Source organism: Numenius arquata, chromosome Z, assembly GCF_964106895.1.
Source record: "Numenius arquata chromosome Z, bNumArq3.hap1.1, whole genome shotgun sequence".
In the NCBI taxonomy this organism is placed as follows: domain Eukaryota; kingdom Metazoa; phylum Chordata; class Aves; order Charadriiformes; family Scolopacidae; genus Numenius; species Numenius arquata.
Window position 1 is genome coordinate 61,179,660 of NC_133616.1, and position 23,986 is coordinate 61,203,645.

Consider the following 23,986-nt stretch of genomic DNA (forward strand, 5'->3'; position numbering starts at 1 on the left):
TTCCTAGGGAATGAGATAAGCTGTTCTGTTTAGAACAAGAATTAAACTCCAATCAGTTGAAAATCAGATTTCTCTGGTAATTCCTAGAGAAATTGTGATCCAGGACAAGGAGAAAAGAAAAACAGTGAGTTCAAAGGTCTTTTAGGTCAGCTGGATGTCACAGCCCTAAGAACAGCCCCAGGATGAAAGGATGAATGTTTTCTGGAGGTACTACTGTATACTCTGATCCCTGTTATCTATAAGAGTAGGTATCACTGCACCAGTCCCATTGCTACTGCCAGAAGCTGTCATTGGATAAGTACAAGTACAGTATATCAGGGGATATTTGGATAAGAGAGCTAGAAGACAGGGGACATGAGCCAGCCTCAATTCACAGTGTCAAATTCACAACAACTCTTACTCACTTACTCCTCTGCACTTGGGTGAAATGGAACTGATGTGGTCTGCTTTTATGAGGTGGTCTGCTTTATGAGTTGGGGACATGCCAGATGTGTGTAATTCACATTTCTTTACCAGTTCTATTTGGAAACATTATTCTTTTCTCTTTTGATAGTCTTTTGATAGTCACTAACCATGTATGTATGCTGTAGTTTACTGTTTGAAGTGCCTGAATGTCTTTGTCTTCAAAAGGTGCTGCAATTACTTTTAGCAATAAGTATAGATGTGGAGAACAAGTACAGAGAGACTTTATTTCAACACCTCTACTGTGTGTGCTAACATTTTGAACTACCTTTGGATTTTAATGTAGCAGCGCACAACACCTGCACTGAACACCAATTTCGGCTGCAGCTGACAGAAAACCCCGTGTATGATGCTGATCCAGGCACTGCAGGAAAACAAAGATGCAAAATGAACTCTCATTATTTATCCCCTATCTAGTCTGGCACTAGAGACACTAATATAGATTGGAAAGGTGTAAGCACTCTGCCCTCAAACAGACAGGAGTGTGCAGTAATAGATATCTGTGCCTCTTCTTTGGAGGTACTGAAGGATCTCTGCCAGATGAATTCTGAAATCTAAAGGGTTTTCCTGTAAATAGGTCTGCTCACTGTGATTGAGCATCCATGACCTTCCATGATTAAAAAAATGTTAAAGAATGTTCCAGTTTCTGTCTTTGTCAGCTGGTGAGTAAATAATAGCTCAGACTTTCCTTGCTTGCCACCTACACTCCCACACAGATTTATCTCTACCTTCGGTTGAAGGAGAAAGACACAGTATCTTATCTGTCCCTAAGAAAGTCAATTGACAAGGGATTTTTATGATACAAATGCGGAAAAATTCCTTCGATATATTAGCAGGGTAAAAATTCCTGGGCTGTAATAAAATTAAATGGAATCTGTATCACCTCCTGCCCTGTCTCACTATTGACAAATAGGTTGGATCAGCTTAAACGACCACTGGTGTCATCTCTATCTGCTTACTGTTCTTCAAGAAAAATGTCTTGCTGAGATAAATGATTGCTATCTCCTTCGGAAAGGCAGAGAAAAAAAAAAGTTAAATCTTTTAAACTGTTGTAGGCAGTAAGAATATGGTATGGAAATTTTCTTAACCTCCTTTGAAAGCAGTGAAAATGCATGAATTTCAATGCCTATTCTGTAAGCAAGATAATTGACTATTTAGATTGAAGAACTTACTCCGAGAAATCTGTAGCTGTGAGAATGCTGATTCTGAAACAAAGAAGGTGTAAAGCAGAGCTGCTCAGCATTGTGAAAACAGCCTTCTGTGTACTAATGACAAGGTCTGGTGCATAAGTGTAGAATAATTTTTTTTTGTCATTGTCTGTGGGGAATGCAGCTAAAGTGTGATATTTTTCCTCATTATCACTTCCAAACCCCTCAAGCTAGTGTGTATGTCATCCCCCACCCCCTACCCCACTCAATTTTTGAACATTAGACAGTACACAACAAATGAGGTGAAAGAAAGCACAACAACAATATCCATCTAGGCACTCCTATATTAAAGGTGTTCTTAGGAAGTCAGCTATGTAAAGGATACACATTAATTTCTGAGGTTTTCCAGTCACCAATGTCACAAGTTGTAAAAGGCAGGATGAGTTGTTGGATCTAGCCCTTGGCTTTTCAACTGTGAGTTCTGTAGTCTCAAATCATTCCCTCCTGAAAGATTACAGTTTTCACCTTTAAAACTGCTATATATTATTTAACATTCTCAGCTATTTGACTTCGTCTTTTTGACTGAAGAAAAAGCTGGAATACAACTGTATTAAAGATTATTATTACTAAATTACAAATAAGTGCACATATTTTTCTTTTTATCATTTTAAAATAACCTTTTCCATAACCTAGATACACCATTTTTAGAAAATCTGCACTAATGCCCTTTAAATTGCTATAAAACTTGGAATAAAGGGACAAAAAATAGTGAAGGAAGTATACCCAGGTTTTATAGAAGTGCTGTGTCCTTAATACAAATGAAGTTATTACTTGTGTGAAATGCACTTCAGAGTGTATCACGTATTACTAAGTCTGGAGTGGAAAATATCGAGCACGCTAATAAGAAAACTAAAATTGTAATTTGAAAGAGTAATAAAGCCTGAGCAAATACTACTTATTTTTCTTTCTTTCTGTCTTTTTTCTGTGGTATGACATAAAACTTGGGATATTTTTGAGATGGAGAAAAGTAGACAGATAATGTTCTGAGGTTTTGGAACACAATGGAAAATCCAAGAATCATACTGTAACTTCCTTTTTGTGCTGTTACTTCCATCATGAGTTAGAAGCTCCACTTTTTGCTTTGTGCTCTGTATCAAACCTTGTTGGAGTTAAATTTATTAGTAAGTCCATGTCAGAAGTTCTGTCTGGCATTGCAGATCCCAGCTATTAAATCAGTTAATTCTTGTGCTGTCTGTTAAAACAAGGCCAATTCTTTCCTGCTGGCCCAACTCCTGGCAGGATACCACTTGTGCTCAGCTTGCCATACAGCTGCTTTCTCTTCTTCTGTTCTTTTCCAGCTCAACTTTGGGCTGGGAAATCCTACTTTTTGAAGTATCTTATGAATAGCCTTGAAGTATCTTATGAATAGGCCAGCAAGAAAGTTGTGAGATTGCATCTCAGTGGCTAGTCTGTTTTCACAGATCAATAGTCTCTTCATAGAGGTGACTGGTCTCCGACTACACCATAAGGGACATGGTAGAAGTAACGTACACCTTATTTAGGAAGTTCTGCTTTTCTCCTATGGCAATCTAGAATCATAGAATCATAGAATGGTTAGAGTTGGAAGGGACCTTAAAGATCATTGAGTTCCAACCCTCCCCTGACATGGGCAGGGACACCTCCACTAGAGCAGGTTGCTCAAAGCCCCATCCAGCCTGGCCTTGAACACTTCCAGGGATGGGGCATCCACAACTTCCCTGGGCAACCTGTTCCAGTGCTTCACTACCCTTACAGTAAAGAATTTCCTCCCAATATCTAATCTAAATCTCCCCTCTTCCAATTTAAAACCATTATCCCTTGTCCTGTCACTACATCTCCTGACAAAGAGTCCCTCTCCGGCTCTCCTGTAGGCTCCCTTCAGATATTGGAAGGCTGCTATGACGTCTCCCTGGAGCCTTCTCTTCTCCAGGCTGAACAACCCCAGCTCTCTCAGCCTGTCTTCATAGGGGAGGTGCTCCAGCCCTCTGATCACCTTTGTGGCCCTCCGCTGGACCCGCTCCAACAGGTCCATGTCCTTCCTGTGTTGAGGACTCCAAAGCTGGACACAGTATTCCAGCTGGGGTCTCACAAGTGCAGAGTAGAGGGGTAGAATCACCTCCCGTGACCTGCTGGTCATGCTTCTCTTGATGCAGCCCAGGATGCGGTTGGCTTTCTGGGCTGCCAGTGCATACTGCCGGCTCATGTTGAGCTTGTCATCCACCAACACCCCCAAGTCCTTCTCCTCAGGGCTGCTCTCCAGCCATTCTCCGCCCAACCTGTGTTTTTGCCTGGGATTGCCACATCCCAGGTGCAGGACCCTGCACTTGGCCTGGTTGAACTTTATGCGGTTTGCATGGGCCCACCTCTCAAGCCTGTCCAGGTCCCTCTGGATGGCATCCCTTCCCTCCAGTGTGTCAACCATGCCACCAAGCTTGGTGTCATCGGTGAACTTGCTGAGGGTTCACTCAGTCCTAGGAGGGAAAGGCAGGGACTGGGAGAATGAGGAAACACCTACTGTAGAGGAGGATCAGGTTCAAGACAATCTAAGGAACCTGAAGGTCCACAAGTCCACGGGACCTGATGAGATTCATCTGCTAGCCCTGCAGGAGCTGGCAGACGAATTTGCTAAGCCACTATTCATTATATTTGAGAAGTCGTGGCAGTCTGGGAAAGGGGAAACATAACCTCCATTTTTAAAAAGGGAAAAAAGGAAGACCTAGGGAACTACAGGTTGGTCAGTCTCACCTCTGTGCCTGGCAAGATCATGGAGGATCCTGGAAGTGTTTAAGGCTAGGCTGGATGGGGCTTAGTGCTCTCACATGCAAGAAAACTGGAATGGAGACAGAGAAAGTGGAAACTGCAATATTCTCACATGATGATTAATGAAAGGACTTTTAGAAGGACCCTATAGATAAGGTGGGCATTTAACAGAACAACATAAAAACTAATAAATGTTATGGATATAGCTTGACAGAGGAAGAAACACACGCATGTGGTCTCCTTGAGTTTGACAGACATGTACCTTACCAATTCAGCTGGATTCATGCTGCTACGCAGAATCCAAGCCTTAAACAGAAATGTGTTGTTGTTCTGTGACCAGCAGAAGTAGGGAGGTGATTGTGCCCCTGTACTCAGCACTGGTGAGGCCACACCTCGAGTATTGTGTCCAGTTTTGGGCACCTCAATACAAGAGAGATATCGAGGTGCTGGAGCGAGTGCAGAGGAGGGCAACGAAGCTGGTGAAGGGCCTGGAAAACAAATCATATGAAGAGCGGTTGAAGGAGCTGGGACTGTTTAGTATGAGGAAGAGGAGGCTGAGGGGAGACCTCATCACTCTCTACAACTACTTGAAAGGACACTGTAGAGAGGTTGATGCTGGTCTCTTCGCACAGGTAACTAATGACAGAACGAGAGGGAATGGCTTCAAGCTCCAACAGGGTAGGTTTAGACTGAACATTAGGAAAGAATTTTTCACAGAAAGAGTGGTCGGGCATTGGAATAGGCTGCCCAGGGAGGTGGTTGAGTCACTATCCCTGGATGTGTTTAAGAGACGTTTAGATGTGGTGTTGGGGGATATGATATAGGGGAGAACTTTGTAGTGTAGGGTAGATGGTTGGACTCGATGATCCCAAGGGTCTCTTCCAACCTGGACGATTCTGTGATTCTATGATTTTAAGAGGAACTCTGTCTATATGAAAATATCAACAGGACTTTAAGTCACTTAGAGAGAGAAATCAGATCTGAGATGGGTAACAAAAAGCCAATGATCAAGAAAGAAGTCTACATACATATTTGCAAGGAGTTAAGGGGTTGAGTAGTTAAGTTAAGGCACTTAAGAAAATTAATACACAATTTTCCAGGGTCTAAAAAGCAATTATGTCATTGAAGAACGATTTCAGACAGAAGTGCTCCTAGAGCACCAGGAACAGTGACTAAGCTTGGCTGAGACACAGTAGACTCAGAAACAGCTGACTGAATAACTTGTCTTAACTCATACAAGCAGCAAAGAAAATAAAATTGTAAGTGTAATGCAGCAACACTGCCATGAAAAGAATGGTTTTCATATTCTTTGGATGCCTGGGCTGAAATTCAGAAGATTCATCCTCTACCTCCACATTTCATTTAAAAAAAAAGCCACAATGCTGTGAAATGTCAACTTCAGCATCCTACTAGTTTATGTTTCAAGGAGGTAATACAACAAAAACAAAAAAACAAAAAAGAGTGATTTTACAAATATTTAGAGGGACTCATGTCAAACATGAGGGGGAAACCAAAAACTATGACTGTAAAAACATTTTTCAAATGACATTTTTCCTTTTATTAGCTAGGATTGTCATTTGGTAGTGAAGGAAAATTGATAGGTAAACAGCAGATAAATAAGTTAAACCAAAACATTTAAAACTTCTCAAATGTTCAGGTTTAACTGAAATTTATTTTTTGTGGAGGCTTAATGCAATTCTTATTTTAAATGATCCCTTTCATCCTTTCATATTGAAAATAAAATTTCAACCAGAATTGTATTGCCAATATGCAGTGCTTATAGCAACCTTAAAAACGCATAAACACTCCCCCCAAAAGACAATATAAAGATGGCTCAATATATCATAGTTCAAGTGCCAAGAATAAAAATGTCATTTCAATTGCTTTTATTAATAACATTTTGCCAAAGTAAAAGGGCATATAAAACAGAAGAAATAATATATTTTTAATATTTTTATATGGTCTTAAGTCATTTAGAGATTAAGAAAGTTCTTATGTGTCTGAATTTAATGGGAGGTAGGCATGTTTCAAAGACATTGCTGAAGTATTGATTTGAGCAAAAGGATGTTTGATGCTATGAAAATAATCGCTGTATTTTTCATTGTTTTACACATTATTGCTAGTGACCTTTTCCCAAGTCAGCACAGACACATCCATGACTTGCAAATTTTAAAGACTTAAATTCCCACTGATCACAACAAATATGTCTGTGGCCACTCTAGTACTCTGGAAGAAGAGAAGAAGATTAAAAGAGAAAATATTTATATCGTACTTTATTTAAAATGGTGAACCTGCTCATGTCAGGTTGTCTAGCAAGCTCTAGAAAACATGCAGCAGCAGTAACAACAGCCAGTCTGTTGTTCCACAAGGTAGTGGTGTGGCTGTCTTTTCCTTTCAGCAGGAGAGCCCATGGTTTGTTACATGTGTGCATTACAGATAAGCTAGCGGACCTTAGATTTGCTGCCACATGGACGATTTTGTTAAGAAAAGCAGAGGCACCACTGGCCACATGACTAGGGAGAAAAACCTCACAAACAGAGAAGGTTAAAGGATCTGGTTTTGTAGGAACAAAACTCAATAATCTCAAAAATAAAAGGGGCCCTGTATCATTCACTCTGAAATGGCAAGAACTACTTGAGACTGGCTGTGACATTACAGAGAGTTTATACAATGCAAATCAGCAGGAATTTGGACACTGAACCCTCTTTTCTTCTTTGAGTACCTTCTGAACTGTGTGCTCTGGGAGCACTATTCAGAAAATACCTTAGATGAAAGAACATGACAATTAAAGCCCTCTAAAGCTGAATAGCCTTGAAGATGTGGTAGATTAATAATAATGGTAAAAATGGTGCTTTAGTCTCTTTCTAAAAGCAATAGGCATGAATAAAAATATTATATCAATAGACTTACATTTTACTACAACTAGGGCTGAAGCCACCAATGTTTTTAATAATTTAAAGTAAATTTGAGCAGAGGAAGATAACTATGAATCCATAGTACATTTTTGTGAGAAGTACTGCCTTACATCAAAGAAGGAATTATATGACAAATAGATTTTTATAAAAAGGACAGGGGAAAATGTACAAGAGTTTTTAATTATCTGAGCCCTGAAAGACAATTTTACAATTTTTCAATCCTTGATAAGAAGTCTAAAGTAAAAGATTCAGAGAGTGAAGGAGATGCAGAAAAAAAAGCTTTAGTGGTATAGTGGAAACTGGCCAGGCAAAGGAGAGTCTCACTCCCCATGGAAGCTTACTGGATGTCCACAGCCTCTGAACATTAGAGTGAATAACAAACACTGGAAAAGAGATTTGAGACAGAAAGGTTCGATAATCAGAACCAGATTAAATGAAACAGGAAAACACCAAACTGCAAATGCTCTTATAAACACCTGATTTATTTTTTTTTGTTGGGGGGGAGAGGTGGGGGGGGAGAAAAAACAGCAGACGTCATCACTTTGCATGACCTTCCATGTGACAATAAACTGACTTTGCACAGTGGTCAGAAGGCTTCTTCATTGATAACAGTGTGGTAAAGTCTGAATGCAGCTCAGAAATTCCAAGGAAGAGGAAGGATTTTTAATTAAAAAAAAATATAAATTAAATATATATGCAAGAAAAAATGTGATATTGGAATAACTGGTATTACAAACGAAAGATCTCCTCTCTGCCCAAAAGAAGCAGAATGAAACCTAAGTAAAATTTAAGCTGATAGTGTTGAACTCATAACTTGTAAAGGACTATGAAGAAAAAAAGTTTGAGAAAACTACATACTTGACTTATATTGATATGGCACTATGGAGAGTCAAATCTTTGGCCTGAAAGATTAATGAAAAAAAAAAAGGGGGGACTAAAACAATAGAGAAAAAGCTTGAGAAAAATAAGGAAACTTTCAACTGAATAGAAGCAGGTACTGGGACAATGAAGAGCTGCCCACTGTGGGAGATCAGGTTTGAGACCATCAAGGAACCTGAAGCTGCATAAATCCACAGGGCCTGATGAGATGCACATGTGAGTCCTGAGGAAAATGGTGCGTGAGGTTGCTAAGCCACTATCCATTGTATTTGAGAAGTTGTGGCAGTGCAGTGAAGATCCCAGTGACTGGAAAAGAGGAAACATAACCCCCATTTTTAAAACGGGAAAAAAAAGAAGACAAGAGGAACTACAGGGCCATCAGTCTCACCCTCATGCCTTGCAAAAGCATGGAGCAGATCTTCTGGAAACTGTGCTAAGGCACATTGAAAATAAGGAAATGACTTGAGATACCCAACATGGCTTCAATAAGGGTAAATCATGCCTGACAAATTTGACACGGATACAGCATTCATGGATAAGGGAACAACTGGCATTGTCTACCTGGACTTGTGTCTAAATTGGAGAGATACAGATTTGATGGATGGATGGATGACTTGGTGAATAAGGAACTGGCTGGATGGTCGCATTCAAAGAGTAGTGGTCAACGGCTCAGTGTCCACTTGGAGACAAGTGATGAGTGGCATTCCTCAGGGGTTGGTATTGGGGCTGGCACTGTTTAATATCTCTGCCAGCAACATGGCCAGTGGGACTGAGTGCACACCGACAGCACCAAGCTGTGTGGTGTGGTCAACACAATGGAGGGAAGGGACGCCATCCAGAGGGACCTGGACAGGCTTGAGAGGTGGGCCCATGCAAACCTCATGAAGTTCAATCAGGCCACAGGCAAGGTCCTGCACATGGGTCACAGCAATCCCAAGCACAAATACAGGCTGGGAGGAGAATGGATTCAGTGCAGCTCTGAAGAGAAGGATTTGGGGGTGTGGATGAGAAGCTCAACATGAGCTGGCAATGTCCACTTGCAGCCCAGAAAGCCAACCGCATCCTGGACTGCATTAAAAGAAGTATGGCCAGCAGGTAAAGGGATGTGATTCTGCCCCTCTGCTCCACTCTGGTGACACCATACCTGTTGTACTGCATTCAGCTCTGGGGGCCCAACATAAGAAGGAGATGTCAGAGTGAGTTCAGAGGAGGACCATGAGGATGATCAAAGGGCTGGAGTACCTCTCCTATGAAGACAGGCTGAGACAGTCGGGGTTGTTCAGCCCGGAGAAGAAAAGGCTCCGTGACGACCTTGTAACAGCCTTCCAGTCCTTACAGGGGGCCTACAAGAAAGCTGCAGAGGGACTTTTTATAAGGGCATGTAGTGATAGGACAAGGGGTAATGGCCTCAAACTGAAAGAGGGTAAATTATATATATATATATAAAAAAAAGAAAGAAATTCTTTAGTGTGAGGGTGGCAAGACACTGGAACAGGTTGCTCAGAGGAGCTGTGGATGCTCCATCCCTGGAAGTGTTTAAGGCCAGGCTGGATGGGGTTTTGAGTAACCTGATCTAGTGGAAGGTGTCCCTGTCCATGGCAGGGTGGTTGGAACTCGATGGTCTTTAATGCCTCTTCCAACCCAAACCATTCTATTATTCCATAAATAAAAATATGATTAAATGAGCACATATGTTGTTTAAGCATTGGCCTCTAGAATTCCAATGTCTTCAAGCAGATAGTTGCTATGGAAGATAAGGTGTTTTGTTGTTGTTGTTCTTTTTTCCTTTGGACATCACTGGATGAATAGAAGAACTGACTGCCAATGCAGTTAGTCATCACTGTTGAAGATAATGCATGAAAAATGTTATTTAACTGTAAACATCATATATCTACATAAATATATAAAGTTGAAACATTTACTACTAAATGTAATGGGGAAATTGTTTGTGAAATGGCAGCTGCCAGCTATTTCCCTTTGCTCCGCTGTCTATCAGCAGGGTTCTGAATAGTGTCATTACAAAACCGTGTATACATTCCATATCTCATTGAGAGACTTAATATCTTTGTGCAGCTTTTTGTGTTGTTTTACGTTCTTGAGTTGTTACAATGGAAGAAAACAAGAACATATTTTTGATTGTCTGGAAAATTAAGGGTTCTGTGCTTGATAATATGAATTTAGGTGAAACAACAGAAGATTGAGAGAAGCTTGGAGGTACCACTCCTGTAGTAAAGCTAAGTGCTTATATATCCTACATGATAAAAAGAATATATCTCTTTGATAATAATAGAATAAGATGTGCTTTAAGATTAAATGGGACTGAGTTCATCTATTTTGCCTCAAGGAACAATTGCAGTCATGAAGATTACTTGGCAGGGTAAAACTTAAGAAAAAATTATGCCAATCTACCACAATATGCGACTGTGACATGCACATTATATATTAGAGACTAGGAGGTAGGGATTCCAAATACTGATGTAATAGATTTCTTTTCAAACATTTTTTGAATCATGAATACTAATTAGATATGTAAGTAAGGCTCTCGCTTCTCCCAGATAGCCCCATTGAAGATAAAAAACTCAAAGCAGTGTTTTACATGAAGTTATATGCAAGCTATGGTGAACAAAAGGACCTTTATGCACTTAAAAACAGAGGAAGAAAGGATAGTAGGGTATAATTTGCCCAAAGATATCTGACCAAGACAGCAGAGGTGAAACCAATCTCACAACCGTGATGATGATGAACGACTGCAAGTCTCAGAGTCTGACTTTTTGAAAGTGTTTAGACTTCCGTATTATGTTATTGTTAATTAAAAGCTGCTGCTACTGTCTTTGAGGCAGAAAACAAAGAGTTTCTTGAGAATGTCTGCAAGTCTGCAAGTGGTGCTACGACTTTTTTTGTAATACTGAAGGATTAGAATTCAGACTTTAAATAAGGCATACCTGAAAGTACTGAAAGTCACAGACATTTGGGCACCTAATTCACACTGATATCAGGGGGACTTAGATGTTTAAATGTCTTTGAGTATCTGAGCTGCAATTCTTACATTAATGCAAAGAACAGAACATTCAAAAACATTTGATTTGGATATCTTATAGATCAACATGTAACAAATTATTGATTTTCTTTCTCTAGGGTAACATAGTTAAAACTTCTTCATAATAAAAAAATATTGACCTATACAAAAAAAATACTCACCTGTGTCATGAACTCAGCCTGTGACTTTATTAGTTAAAAAGGTCCTATAAAATTTCCCACTAATTCATGAAGCAAGAGAAATAGTAATGAAAGGTATTCTTCTCCACACGAATTTTCATATCTACTATGCATGTGCTGTGAACTGTCACTGTCATAATTTAAGTTCAGGGTGATCCCATACCCTGTGGTCATTTTGTAACAAATCCTGTAGGATGTGGAAGGTGAACAGATCTCAAATTATTGTGTGAAAACAGGAAGTAGTTAAAACTTCTATAGGTTGTGCAGGAAGCATGTGAAGCTTCATTGCTGTTCAGCTGACGGGATGGTGTTTTTCTCTGCATGGTTTTTGCCTCGTTACTGAAGATCTGTCTTTAAATAAGAAATTTATTCCTCTTAAATAATTTCTTCTACCACTTCCTACTGTTTTTTCCTGCTTGTCTACTGGTTTGCTCACAATTGGTAAGCTGATATTCTACTATTTCTGTTGCTATTAGTTTTTTTTTTTTAAACTGTCATTGATTACAGTTTCAGTAAAACACAGCCTCCATATTTTTAAGGCTGTGAAACAACTGTCAGGTGTGTTGGTCTTAAAACTTACACAGCCTGGCTGAGAACCCTTCCAGTAGGTTTTCTGTTGCAGAAGGTGGCCAACATTTAACAGAACATGTAGGGGATGCAGGAATGGAATTTCCCCAGGACATAACAGGACAGAAGCTGTGATCAAATCTGAAACATAAATATCCATGTTGAATTTGAAGCAACATCATCAACCATTCTTACTGATCAGAGCTTAAATCCTAGCTGACAGCAGTATTGGAGTGCTACTATTGACATGATATCTGAGGTTTAGTATTAACCCTTCTTTTGCAGCCCTATATATATTTGGATGCAGCACTGACATTTTTAAGTGAAAATAGACTAAACCTTTTTCTTTTTTCCTTGTTTGTTATTGCTCTTTCTCTTCCATCTGGCTTCAAAGCTCTCTGACTACTCTACATCTGACATCACACACCTTAGGAGAGCAGGCTTTTAGCAGCTTTAGAAAACTGCCAAATTTCATATCCATTACTTGCTTTTCATTTGGTACAAGCTATTTAGACAGTCATTACAATAAAATTTAATTTTTCAATTTGTACATCTCCAGTGATTCCAAAAGTCTTCATCTGATTTATTCAGCTCATCTCTTTCAGTTCTGCTAGTACCTCTAGTCCAAAATCTTGAAGGTGCTGGTAGTCATACATAGTTTTAAATTATTTGGATTAAAAAAAGTAAAATCCTTTACCTAAAATTCTACTGTTTAAATTTCTGGATCTGTTGTCATATGCAAGTGAGTACTAAGATGGTAAGCAGAGCTACTTTTTGCTCTTGAAAATGTAGTATTTTAGATATTTTTTTAGCATGGATTTTTGTTATATGCATCTTAATGTTTTAGAGCAAGATCTGCTGCAGTATCCACACAAGACTCTTATTTTCTGGATCAATATGAAAAACAGGATTTGATATGAACTTCTAACTGTATTGAAGTCTATGGGAGGATTTTCACTGAAGCTCTCTGTGGATCCTGTTTTCCATTAATGATATCTGAATGGTGTACTGTGCAATTATGACTCAGAGTACACTGACTATCAATCTACCAAAATCTTGAAAGCAGTATGTTCTTGTACAGGGCCATTTGGACAGTCTTACTGTGTCTCTTTCCATTTATATACTATGCTTTTGAAAGCATACCATGAGGTTACATACAATGTCCAGATTGTCATAAAAATTGATTAATTTTGTTCCAGTTCCCATTTTCTCAACAATCTTTGTCTTATGAATGGACAAACGTAATTTTACCCTGAGTTCTCTTTACAGTCTTAAGATTGTCACAAGAATGGATTGGGTGTTGTTTTCTCTTCTTGTTACAGTCTTTGTCATGAGTTCTCACAGACCTTTAATGCTTGATATGTTCTCACTCTCATTACATATTCGCATTCCCATAACAAAGATTATAATGACAGAAGAAAATGTCACAAAATTAATCCATTCTCATAACAGACTGTAATGAGGACAGAAAATGGAACAAAATTAATCCACTCTCATAACAATGTGAAGACTGTAATAAGAACAGAAAATGGCATGAAATTTATCCTTCTTGTGACAATCTTAAAATTGTACCAGGGCAGGAAAGGATATAAGATTAACTGGCCCTCAAGACAAAGGCTCTAGCTAGAACTGAACAATGTACCAAAGTAATCCATTCTTGCCATAAAAACAAAAAGTGTAATTCCATGGTTTTATGGAGATGCCATATGTAAATGAATAACCACTTTAAAGTCCCCTAAAATAGCTTGAGACTAGTTTTATTTTTATACCTCTTTCACCTCAGGAGACTAAAACCAGTATGTATAGTTTGTAACACTCAGACCTTGAGGTCAGAATTCCAGCTCATGATTGGAAACAAGTCATGTAAATTACACCATTAAAATTTAATGTACTTAAGTACAATGTGCCTAAATCTGAAAACTCATTACCTGTATTGAACAGATTTGACCAAATATTTAAGCCGATATTTTTGGCCTTGAGGCTTTTCTTCCAGATTACATAAAAACTTTAACACCTCTCATTCCTCATGTATGCGAGGCTTCACTCACGAAAGGCTTCAAGCACAAAATTCCTCCTTAACACTCACATTAAGCTTGTCAGTCACCAGTTCTGACCTCCAAATCTCTCCTCAGCCGCTCAAACCTGGAAGTACCGGGATGTTTTAGACAGTATCGTTTTTCTGTTTCTAAGTTCTTCAGTAGTTGAGGCTGTGCCTGCAGATGTGATGTGCCCAGGTTTTACCTTGACAGTCATGACCATCTCCAGGGGATCTAAAGTCTGAATGGTCCCTTCTGCCGACTGTCCCCCTGATCACCTTCCAAAGCAGTACTTTGCTTATGGTGGATCCCATCCCAAGGTGCTGAGCGCTCTCTCCATTTGTGCAAATTCAGGTTGATAGATGTTGGTTTGAAAGGGTGCAGTGACAAGTTAGATATGGCAATGTTTAATACTGCAGAGTCCACACCTCTTGGGAGCACTTAGCTTGTACCCTGATCATGAAATAGTGATTGTTAAGAAATCAGCAACTGCCAATGACATTAAGATGGAAGAAACCCCATGTTTTACAGGAATTTAGTAATCTATACTGTTTTTTTAAAAGACCCAGCAACAACAAAAATCCAAACTCAATGCTTTTTTAAAGTATCTGACTCTCTTATAGAAGGATATTCTGGAACACATAATCCTCTATGATTTTCTTGAAAGTAATTGTCTTTGTGTTGCCTCATGAATGAAAATTACTTACCATTTTTGACTCTTATCTACTCTGTTTGATAGGGTGCACTCTTTATACCAAGCTGTTAATATATCTTCTCTTGTTCCCTGAGTATTGATCTGTCCAAGAGAGATAGACAGACTTTTGTTTTTACCACTGTAAACATGCACCATTACAGCTGGGAATTTTTGCTCATTGCTGTTCTTATACTGTCCTCTGAAAACTGTAGCCACAGCTTTCCTATCATTTAACCCCCAGGAATTTTCATCCTCTGTACGGTACTGCTTATATAATTACATAGCGTAAATGAAAGCTAACTATTCTTGTTCAAACTTAGTGTTTCATAATATAAATAGTTATTTATTCATTAACCTATGTAAATGAGATGCATAATATGTAAAGAGAGCAACTGAAATCTTAGTAATTTCTTCTTTGTGCTATCCTTTTCTCCATGCAGGCTTGCTTTTTTGCTTTTTTTTTTTTTTTTTTGGATTGGTTTACATTTGCAAAGCCTGATTATTAGCATTCACAGTTCCAGCTGAATTTTGAAAAATAAACCTGTGCTTTTTCCAAAATGTTTTATTGAATGAAGTGTTCACTGTATTAGCCTTTCTTACTCCTTCTTGTCCACTTAGGTCAAAACCCATTTCCAAGAACGCCAGTGAAAATCCTTCCATATGTCTTGTCTTTCCTTATCTGAAATGTAAGCTTACTGAGGTGGACACTGCTTACTTTATCTCTTTCTGAAGTACCATGTACATGTGCAAAGCCATGGGCTTATTTTTCAGAAGCTCTCACTTTTTAGCAGGTTTCAAACAGTAATATTTGATCTTTCACCTCCAAGGTCTAAAAGCTCTAAGTCTCTCAAAGGTTCCATTTGCTGCTGAACCACCATTTCCAGTAAACTGCATTCCTAGCATTTCATCGAGAAGGGGAATGAGAATAAAATGGCTGAAGCTCAGTCTAGAAAAATGTTGTTGTAAGGATATAAAAGGATGTTATCTGAAAGCGACCAGGGGTTATTACAGCTCTATTTATTTTCAGTTAGTGTTTGCCGCTGTCAAGGCAAATTTCAGCTGCGAGGTGCTTTTCTACTGAAGAAATCCTATAAACCATCTGATGATTAATATTATGTATTTTTTACAAAATTCACTAACAAGTTGTAATGGCCCCTTTGTGATGTAGATATTAGGGAATCCTTTCATGTCATATAGATATACTACTAAAAGGAGACTGGACATGGAATCAGAAGTTTCATCTAATTGGGAATTCAGTTGACCTGTTGCTAACCATAGTAAGTGGATATGAGTGTATTATACGTAAATATGTAGGTTTCATAAATGATATCGTTATAATTTGGGATGTAGTTTATAATTTCACTTTACACATCCTTACAAAACATACTGTAGGAGTTGGTAACCCATAAGTACTATTTCTCATTTTATTCTCACATTTTACCATCATTTCTTAAAATAAAATTGGCCTAGATATATTCTTACAAGTGAGGAAAAGACCATTTTTGAATTTTGAAGAACTATAGAACTTTCCTCTCTGTCAGCCAAACAGCACCGAGTCAGTGTAAGTCACATCTAAAAAGTAAAATATTCATTTGACTGTAGACAGTTCATGACTTATTTATGAATAGATAAGTTTTTTACAGGATGCAGAATTAACTGCAGGAAAAAAAAAAGAGGAAGGGTAGGCAAAGATTGCCATTCCCAATGCAATTGCCAGGCAGTGCATGCAAATTTTTTTTTTTTTTTTACTTCTGACAGTAATCAAGCATTTAACATTTGGTTTCAATATTTGGTTGCACTCTATTCCATAACCAAAATGCTATGGGATTAGTTGGAAAGACAATGAAATGAAATAGTCTCAATAATGGTGTATATATGAGTTTTCTTTATGTATTTAAAATAGTGGTCTTGGCATCTTTCCCCAGCAAAATGTAGCTCTTTTTTCTTGTTTTCTTACTTTTTTTTTTTTCCCTCTCTCCCCCCTTTTCCCTCCCCCCTTAAATCTGCCTGTCTGGTTTAAAAACCACCATATGGTGAGACAGTGAGAACCCTAAAGATCTATTGCACAACCAAAACTTATGTACATTGATCAGCTGGACCATTATGAACAATGTAAGTGAATAAATAAATAAATTACATTTTCAGGATTTTTTAAACTTAACAGATCTTCCTTGGCCAGATCACTTGCTGTCCAAGTGAGAATTTGTTTCCAAGTGTTCAACGAAACATGGAAACTGTTTTCTTCTAAAGAAGACAATATGTTTTTTGGCATTCTTACCAAAAGAAAAGGAAGTTCTAGGAATCCAATTTATTCTGAATGTTCTAGTTTTATACTGCATATCTGTATTATCCAAGAACACATGCAGTTAATGCAGCCTATTTAGAATGCATGTTGGTGCATGGAAACGGAATAAATCTGAGATAGCTAGAATTTACACACACAAATAGTTGCACAGACAAGCCTAGTGTTTTTGATGTATTTGAGATGCACTGCCTCACAGCCTTGAAGGTCGTATATCACCAAATTACAGGACTGTTTATGTTGGCAGGGACATCTTGAGATGAACTGGTCTCACTGCCCTGCTCAAGGACAGTCAGCAAGACCAGGTTGCCCAGGACTGTGTCCAGTCACATTTTGTGTATATCTATAGACAGACACTCCACAGCATCCCTGGGCAATTCAGTCTCATGTTTGACCACCCTCACAGTATAAAAGAATTTCCTGATTTTCAGAGGGAATCTCCTGTGTTTCTGTTTGTGTCCATTGCATCTTGTCCTATCTCTGGGCACCACTGAAAAAAGCCTGGCTTTATTGTCTTCATTTTCTCTCATCAGATGTTTGCTCACATTTGTAAGATCCCCCTGAGCCTTCTCTTCTACAGGCTGAGAACAGAATCAGTTCTTTCAGCCTCCTGTCATATGAAGAATGATGTGACAATTTCCTCTAGAAATTCAGGACAGTGACTACTGAACTCTTTAACTGAGCTGCCTGAAAATGGCTTGAACTCTAAGATATATTATTGTGATAAACAAAGTCCCACAAAAAATATTGGGTTTTTCTGTCAAAACCATATCTGCATTATCAAAATATACAGGGGGTAGCACAAACTGATTGTGAAAAGATTCAGAAGATAGCTCAGTTTGGCTGCTTTCATGTGTTACATTCACTTCTGATTTGGAAGTAAGTCTGGAAGTCTTTTTCAAGGAAATGAAAATTCTTGTCCAGTTCTATAAATTTATTTCAAGGGATCAACAATGTCCTTAGTTCTTTGCCCAGCTTTATAACAGTGCAAAGTCATCCTAGGCCTGAGAGAAATTCCTCCTTTGATGACATAACTTGTGTTGTAGTGCTACGAAGTATCTGCTTCCTGAACTGTTGCTTAGGATAGAGTAACATCCTAACCTGTCCACATCTGTTCTACGAGGGGGAGAAAAACAAGAGTAGATGAGGGAAAGACTGTGGATATTGATTACGTGGACTTTAGTAAAACCTTTGACACCACTTCCCTCAGCATTCTCCTGGAGAAACTGGCTGTTCATGGCTTGGAAGGGCATACACTTCACTGGGAAAAATCTGTCTGGATGGCCAGGCCCAAAGAGTGGTAGTGAATGCAGTTAAATCCAGTTGGCAGCTGGTCATGAGTGGTATTCCCCAGGGCTCAGTACTGGGGCCAGTTCTGTTTAATATCCTTATCAGTGATCTGGATGAGAGAATTGAGTGCATCCTCAGTAAGTTTGCAGAAGACACCAAGTTGGGCAGGAGCATTGATCTGTCTGAGGGCAGAAAGGCTCTACAGAGGGATCTGGACAGTCTTGTTCAATATATTAATTATATATAATGATATATATATAAATTATAATATATATAAAAATATATTAACGACCTAGATGAGCGGACAGAGTGTACCCTCAGCAAATTTGCTGATGACACAAAACTGGGAGGAGTGGCTGACACACCAGAAGGCTATTGTTGCCATACAGCAAGCCCTGGACAGGCTAGAGAGCTGGGCAGAGAGGAACCTAATGAAGTTCAACAAGGGCAAGTGTAGGGAGGAATAACCCCATGCACTGGTACAGGTTAGGGCCTGACCTGCAGAGAGAGACCTGGGAGTCCTCGTGGACAACATGTTGCCCATGAGGCAGCAATGTGCCCTTGTGGCCGAGAAAGCCAATGGTATCCTGGGGTGCATTAAAAAGAGTGTGGCCAGCAGGTCAAGGGAGGTCATCCTCCCCCTCTACTCTGCCCTGGTGAAGGTGCATCTGGAGTACTGTGTCCAGTTCTGCGCCCCCCAGTTCAAGCAGGACAGGGAATTACTGCAGAGAATCCAGCAGAGGGCTACAGAGATGATCAGGGGAATGGAGCACCTGTTTTATGAGGAAAGACTGAGAGACCTGGGTCTGTTTAGGCTGGAGAAGAGAAGACTGAGAGGGGATCTTATCAATGTTTACAAATATCTAAAGGGTGGGTGCCAAGAGAATGGGGTCAGGCTCTTCTCAGTGGTGCCTGGTAAGTACAACGGGCACAAGCTGGAACACAGGAAATTCCAGTTCAAAATGAGGAAAAACTTTACTTTGAGGGTAATAGAGACTCAGGCTTCCCAGAGAGGTTGTGGAGTCTTCTTTGCTGGAGATATTCAAAACCCACCTGGACGCATTCATGTCCAACCTGCTCTAGGTAAACCTGCTTTGACAGGTGATCTACGAGGGTCCCTTCCAACCCCCACCACTTATGATTCTGTGATTCTGTGACAGGCTGGATCAATGGGCTGAGGCTAATTACATGAGATGCAACAATAGATGAAGTGCTGGGTCCTGCACTTGGGTCACAACAACTCCATGCAGTGCTACAGGCTTGGGGAAGAGTGGCTGGAAAGCTGCCCAGCAGAAAAGGGCCTGGGGGTATTGGTGGACAGCCGGCTTAACATGAGCCAGCAGTGTGCCCAGGTGGCCAAGAAGGCCAACAGCATCCTGGCTTGTATCAGAAGTAGTGTGGCCAGCAGAACAAGGGAAGTCATTATCCCCCCTGTACTTGGCACTGGTGAGGCTGCACCTTGAATACTGTGTTCAGTTTGGGGCCCCTCACTACAAGAAAGACATTGAGGTGCTGGAGCATGTCCAAAGAAGGGCAACAAAGCTGGAGAGGGCTCTAAAGCACAAGTTTTATGAGGAGGAGCTGAGGGAACTAGAAGTGTTTAGCCTGGAGAAAAGGAGGCTGAGGGGAGACCTTATCACTCTCTATCAGCAGACCTCATCACTCTCCATCAGCAACCTGATAGGAGGTTGTAGTGAGGTGGGGATTGGTCTCTTCTCCCAATTTACAAGCCATAGGACAAGAGGAAATGGCCTCAAGTTGCTCCAGGGGAGACTCAGGATGGATATTAGGAAAAGTTTTTTCACCGAAGGGACCATCGAACATTGGAACAGGTTGCTCAAGGAAGTGGTTGAATCACTATTCCTGGAGGTATTTAAAAGATATGTAGATGTGGTGCTTAGGGACATGGTTTAGTGGTAGTTTTGGCAGTTAGGTTGACAGTTGGACTCAATGATCTTAAAGGTCCCTTTCAACATAGACAATTCTATGATTCTGTGATTCTAAGAATGAGGTTTCCAAACTTGTTCTTCCTCCTTGTATTAGGGCTCTCATGCAGTATTTCACTGTCCACTGCAAACTTGCTTTCTCCATGTCCCAGGTGACAAGAAACCAGAAAAAAAAAAACACTGCTTGAGAATATTGTAACTACAGCTGAACCTAAGCTTATCTATCTTTACTCACAGCAGAGCTCACAACTCAAGCCCAGTGTTGTGCCAGCTGCTCCCTGATGTCCTCTGGTCACACCAGGGAATGAAAAGCTGTGCTTATGTTACCCATGACGCACTACTGAGATGTGCCCAGCTGGTTAAACAACAGACTTTGGGGTGTGTGACTTGCTCTCCCCAGCCCCACCAAGAGAACTGCAGAAGAGTCTTTCATGGTCTAGGAAGGGCAATACCACCTGTGCATGTTGTCAGCACAGTGAAAAGGAGGGGAAAAAAGCTCTGTCCCTGCTCCTGACCCTCACAACTTCAATAGGCTGCAAGCTAGGTTTTATTCCTCAGTTTATAGGCTGATACCTGATTCACCATTTTCTGTAGCTTATAATATTAGAACAAACCCAAGACTTTCTAATTGGTTAAGGAGACAAGGAGTTCTACAAAAATTAGATTTATTTTATGTTAATTCTTATTTTCTATATTTTATGTCTAGCAGACTGTTACTGCACAGAAATAACAGTTGCTTGTTGCAACTGTTACTGGTCTGCTTTCTGGTGTGATGAGAAGTCCACGGTAAGTGGGGAGAGGAAGTGGGAGCCTCGAAGATCTGATCTCAGTGTGAAACATAACTGCCTTTCCCAGACTTGTGGGCCCAGGTCTCCTGTTAAACAGGTAGCTGTGAAGTTTCAACCTCAGTATGACCTCCCCTAAAGCCTTGAGATATTCATATCCAGAATTTTGGTTTGCATAAAACTCTAATCCTATTATTTGCTTCAGCTAGTCAAAGATCATCTTATCCATCAAATAGCTATTTAAAATGTGCTTTTATGAATAAATTGTTTTCTTACAGAGATGCCAGCAATGAATTGAATTTTGTATCCTTCTGTTTATATCTGTATATGTGTTAGTGTAAAATTGAAAATTATGGTTTGGCCAACTGATTTTGTCTACTGTCTACTTGTTTATTACTTTGAATACATCCACTGATGTTCTTAATTTATTTCAGAAGATGCAGAGTGCATAACCTATGAAAGATCATGTATCTTTTAACCTTGCCACTAGAAAAGGGAATAATGCGTAAGGAGGGAGACTGCGTGTTGGGAGATACTACACTGCCTCATGCACTGGAGCATAATTTATTGCACTTTGTTCCCAGTGTTGGGGTCTGAGTGGACACAGTAGTGCTGTCTTTTGAAGTTATTTATTTAGTGCGGTTTAACGTTGTCATGCTGATAGCAAGATATCTGGGATCTGTGAGTGGACTTTGAAAACCAGATTCTCAGCTCTTTGTAAATCTCAGTTTCCAATGATTCAAAGAGGATTAAGAGTTATCTCAAACAGAAAGGAAAAAAAAAGTAATCTTTCTTTCTATTAATTATCCAGGTTACAGGGGGTATACCAGTGGTGGAAAAGCATCCCATTAATCCTGTGCTGCTAGTTTCTGCAAGAAGCAACTGGATGGTTTCAGGCAGTGTTTTCTGTTAGGCTTGTTTTTTCTGGTGGCTTCAGGTCTGGGACAACAGAGAGATTTTATAGGGTTACTCATCTGGAAAAAACAAAACAGAGTAAAACCCTAGTGTTATCTTTCAATAGGTCAAATATGTCAAATATGCAAAATGATGGACACGATTCAAGTTTCTAACTGATTGATTAAAATGGGAAGGACGCACACACTGAGAAAGTACCTGTTTACACCCATAAGCACCAAAACACCTTCAGTGAGTTGTTTCTTCTTTCTGGAATGCTACAGAACTATACTTTTCCTATTTCCAAAGGATATTAAAATACTAAGTTCTTTAATATTTTAGGTATATTTCTTCTCTTTTATCCAAATTATTTAGGAAGTTGTGGAATCATTTGGAAATGTAAAGACTTGTCTCTTTTCTAAAAACATTGTTTTACAAAACATTTATGACATTTTCTCTTCCTTTTGATCTGAGGAGGTTAATTTGGATGTAGTTCAAGCATGTTTAAGCATCTCTCTCTCCATTCACCTTGTTTTGGATGCAAATTGGGCACTTAGAAATGTTTCTCCTTTGGCTCAGTTTATGTGTGAGCAGACTAAGTAAAACTCAATCCTCAGACCTTTGAAAATTTGTTCGTTGATCATAACAATGTTTAATTAAATATTTTTATTTAATATTTTTACCCTGATCTGAAGCATTTACATTTTCTTTTTACATGGGACTGTGTTTTACCTAAACATTTCAGCTGCACAAAGAGGAACAAAGACGCCAGTAAACTGAAATATCACAAAATTGATAAGGACCTCCTGGACTTTCAGTTTTAGTCTAAATAATGGATGACATAATCTTAACCTTTTTAAAAATGAAATAAATGTAATCAGCTTTCTACCATTATATTCTGCCAATCATTTACAGTATTGGCACTGGGGTTAGTGGTAGGAGTCAATCTTTAACACCAGCTCTTAACACAATGCTATCTGAAATGCCCATCTACCCACAAATCATCTGGTTCCTGTAGCTAACCCATGGCTAGAACTCCTGCATTTCATGCGACAGTCTGAGGTAACTGTTGGTAAGAATTTGATCTTTAATGGCTGTGCGTTTAATTACGCTCCCTGCAAAACCCTTGCAAGTTAAGTTAAAAATAGTACTGCCATATGGATTGTTCACCTGAAGGTCAAATAACCCTTGCTTTGTGGATGGCAAGACTGAAATATTTTTTTCCCTCTATTGCAACAGTAACTAACAGCATTGAAAAGCTTAGAATCACTGCAGTAAGATGCCTGAAAACTTGCTTTAAACTGTACAAGGGTATTGTCTGTTTTTTTCAGAGGGGGTAGAACTTTAAAATCTGGCTCAGCCCCTCAGCTGTGCTCAAGGATAGCAAGTCTGTCCCTGTCTGTGTTTCAATTTTGCAGTTCTATTACACATCTGACTGTGGAACGCAGTGTCCCACTTGTAGTGGCTTGAGAAGGGACACACCCCATTTGGGCCTCGTGACACACAGCTTGGCCTGGAAGTACTTCTTCGTCGCAGTGCTACCATAACCAGAAAAACCTTTGTTACTTAATCAAGTATGTTTAAGACTACCTGTGCCTGATGGTAATCCCAGATCTCCTTTATTGTTTTCTATTCTTTTGTTCTTAGAATAACAAAATGATAAGTAAAAAGACAAATCCTTTATATTCTATGGCTGTTACAGAAAAATCATCCCGACTATGAAGTAAAAGAGCAAACTGATAGGGAACAGCTAAATAAAGAGAAATATTTTATGCATATACTACCTCAAGGAGCACTTGTCAGCCTTTACATAAAAGAATGCTATATACCTGAATGGTGTCAACTAACCAAATTTATATATTCTTAAATACATAGTGGACTGAAAGCTTTAATCCATTTCAGTTAGTAGAGGCTGGTGAGAAAGGAAAATTTTTCTGTCTTAATCAATATACACAGCAAATATTTCATTCAAATCATTTAAAGCTAGGACAACCAGCTCATCACAGGGAAGTAGGATGGTGCTCTCAGGGATGACTGATGCAACATCACTATT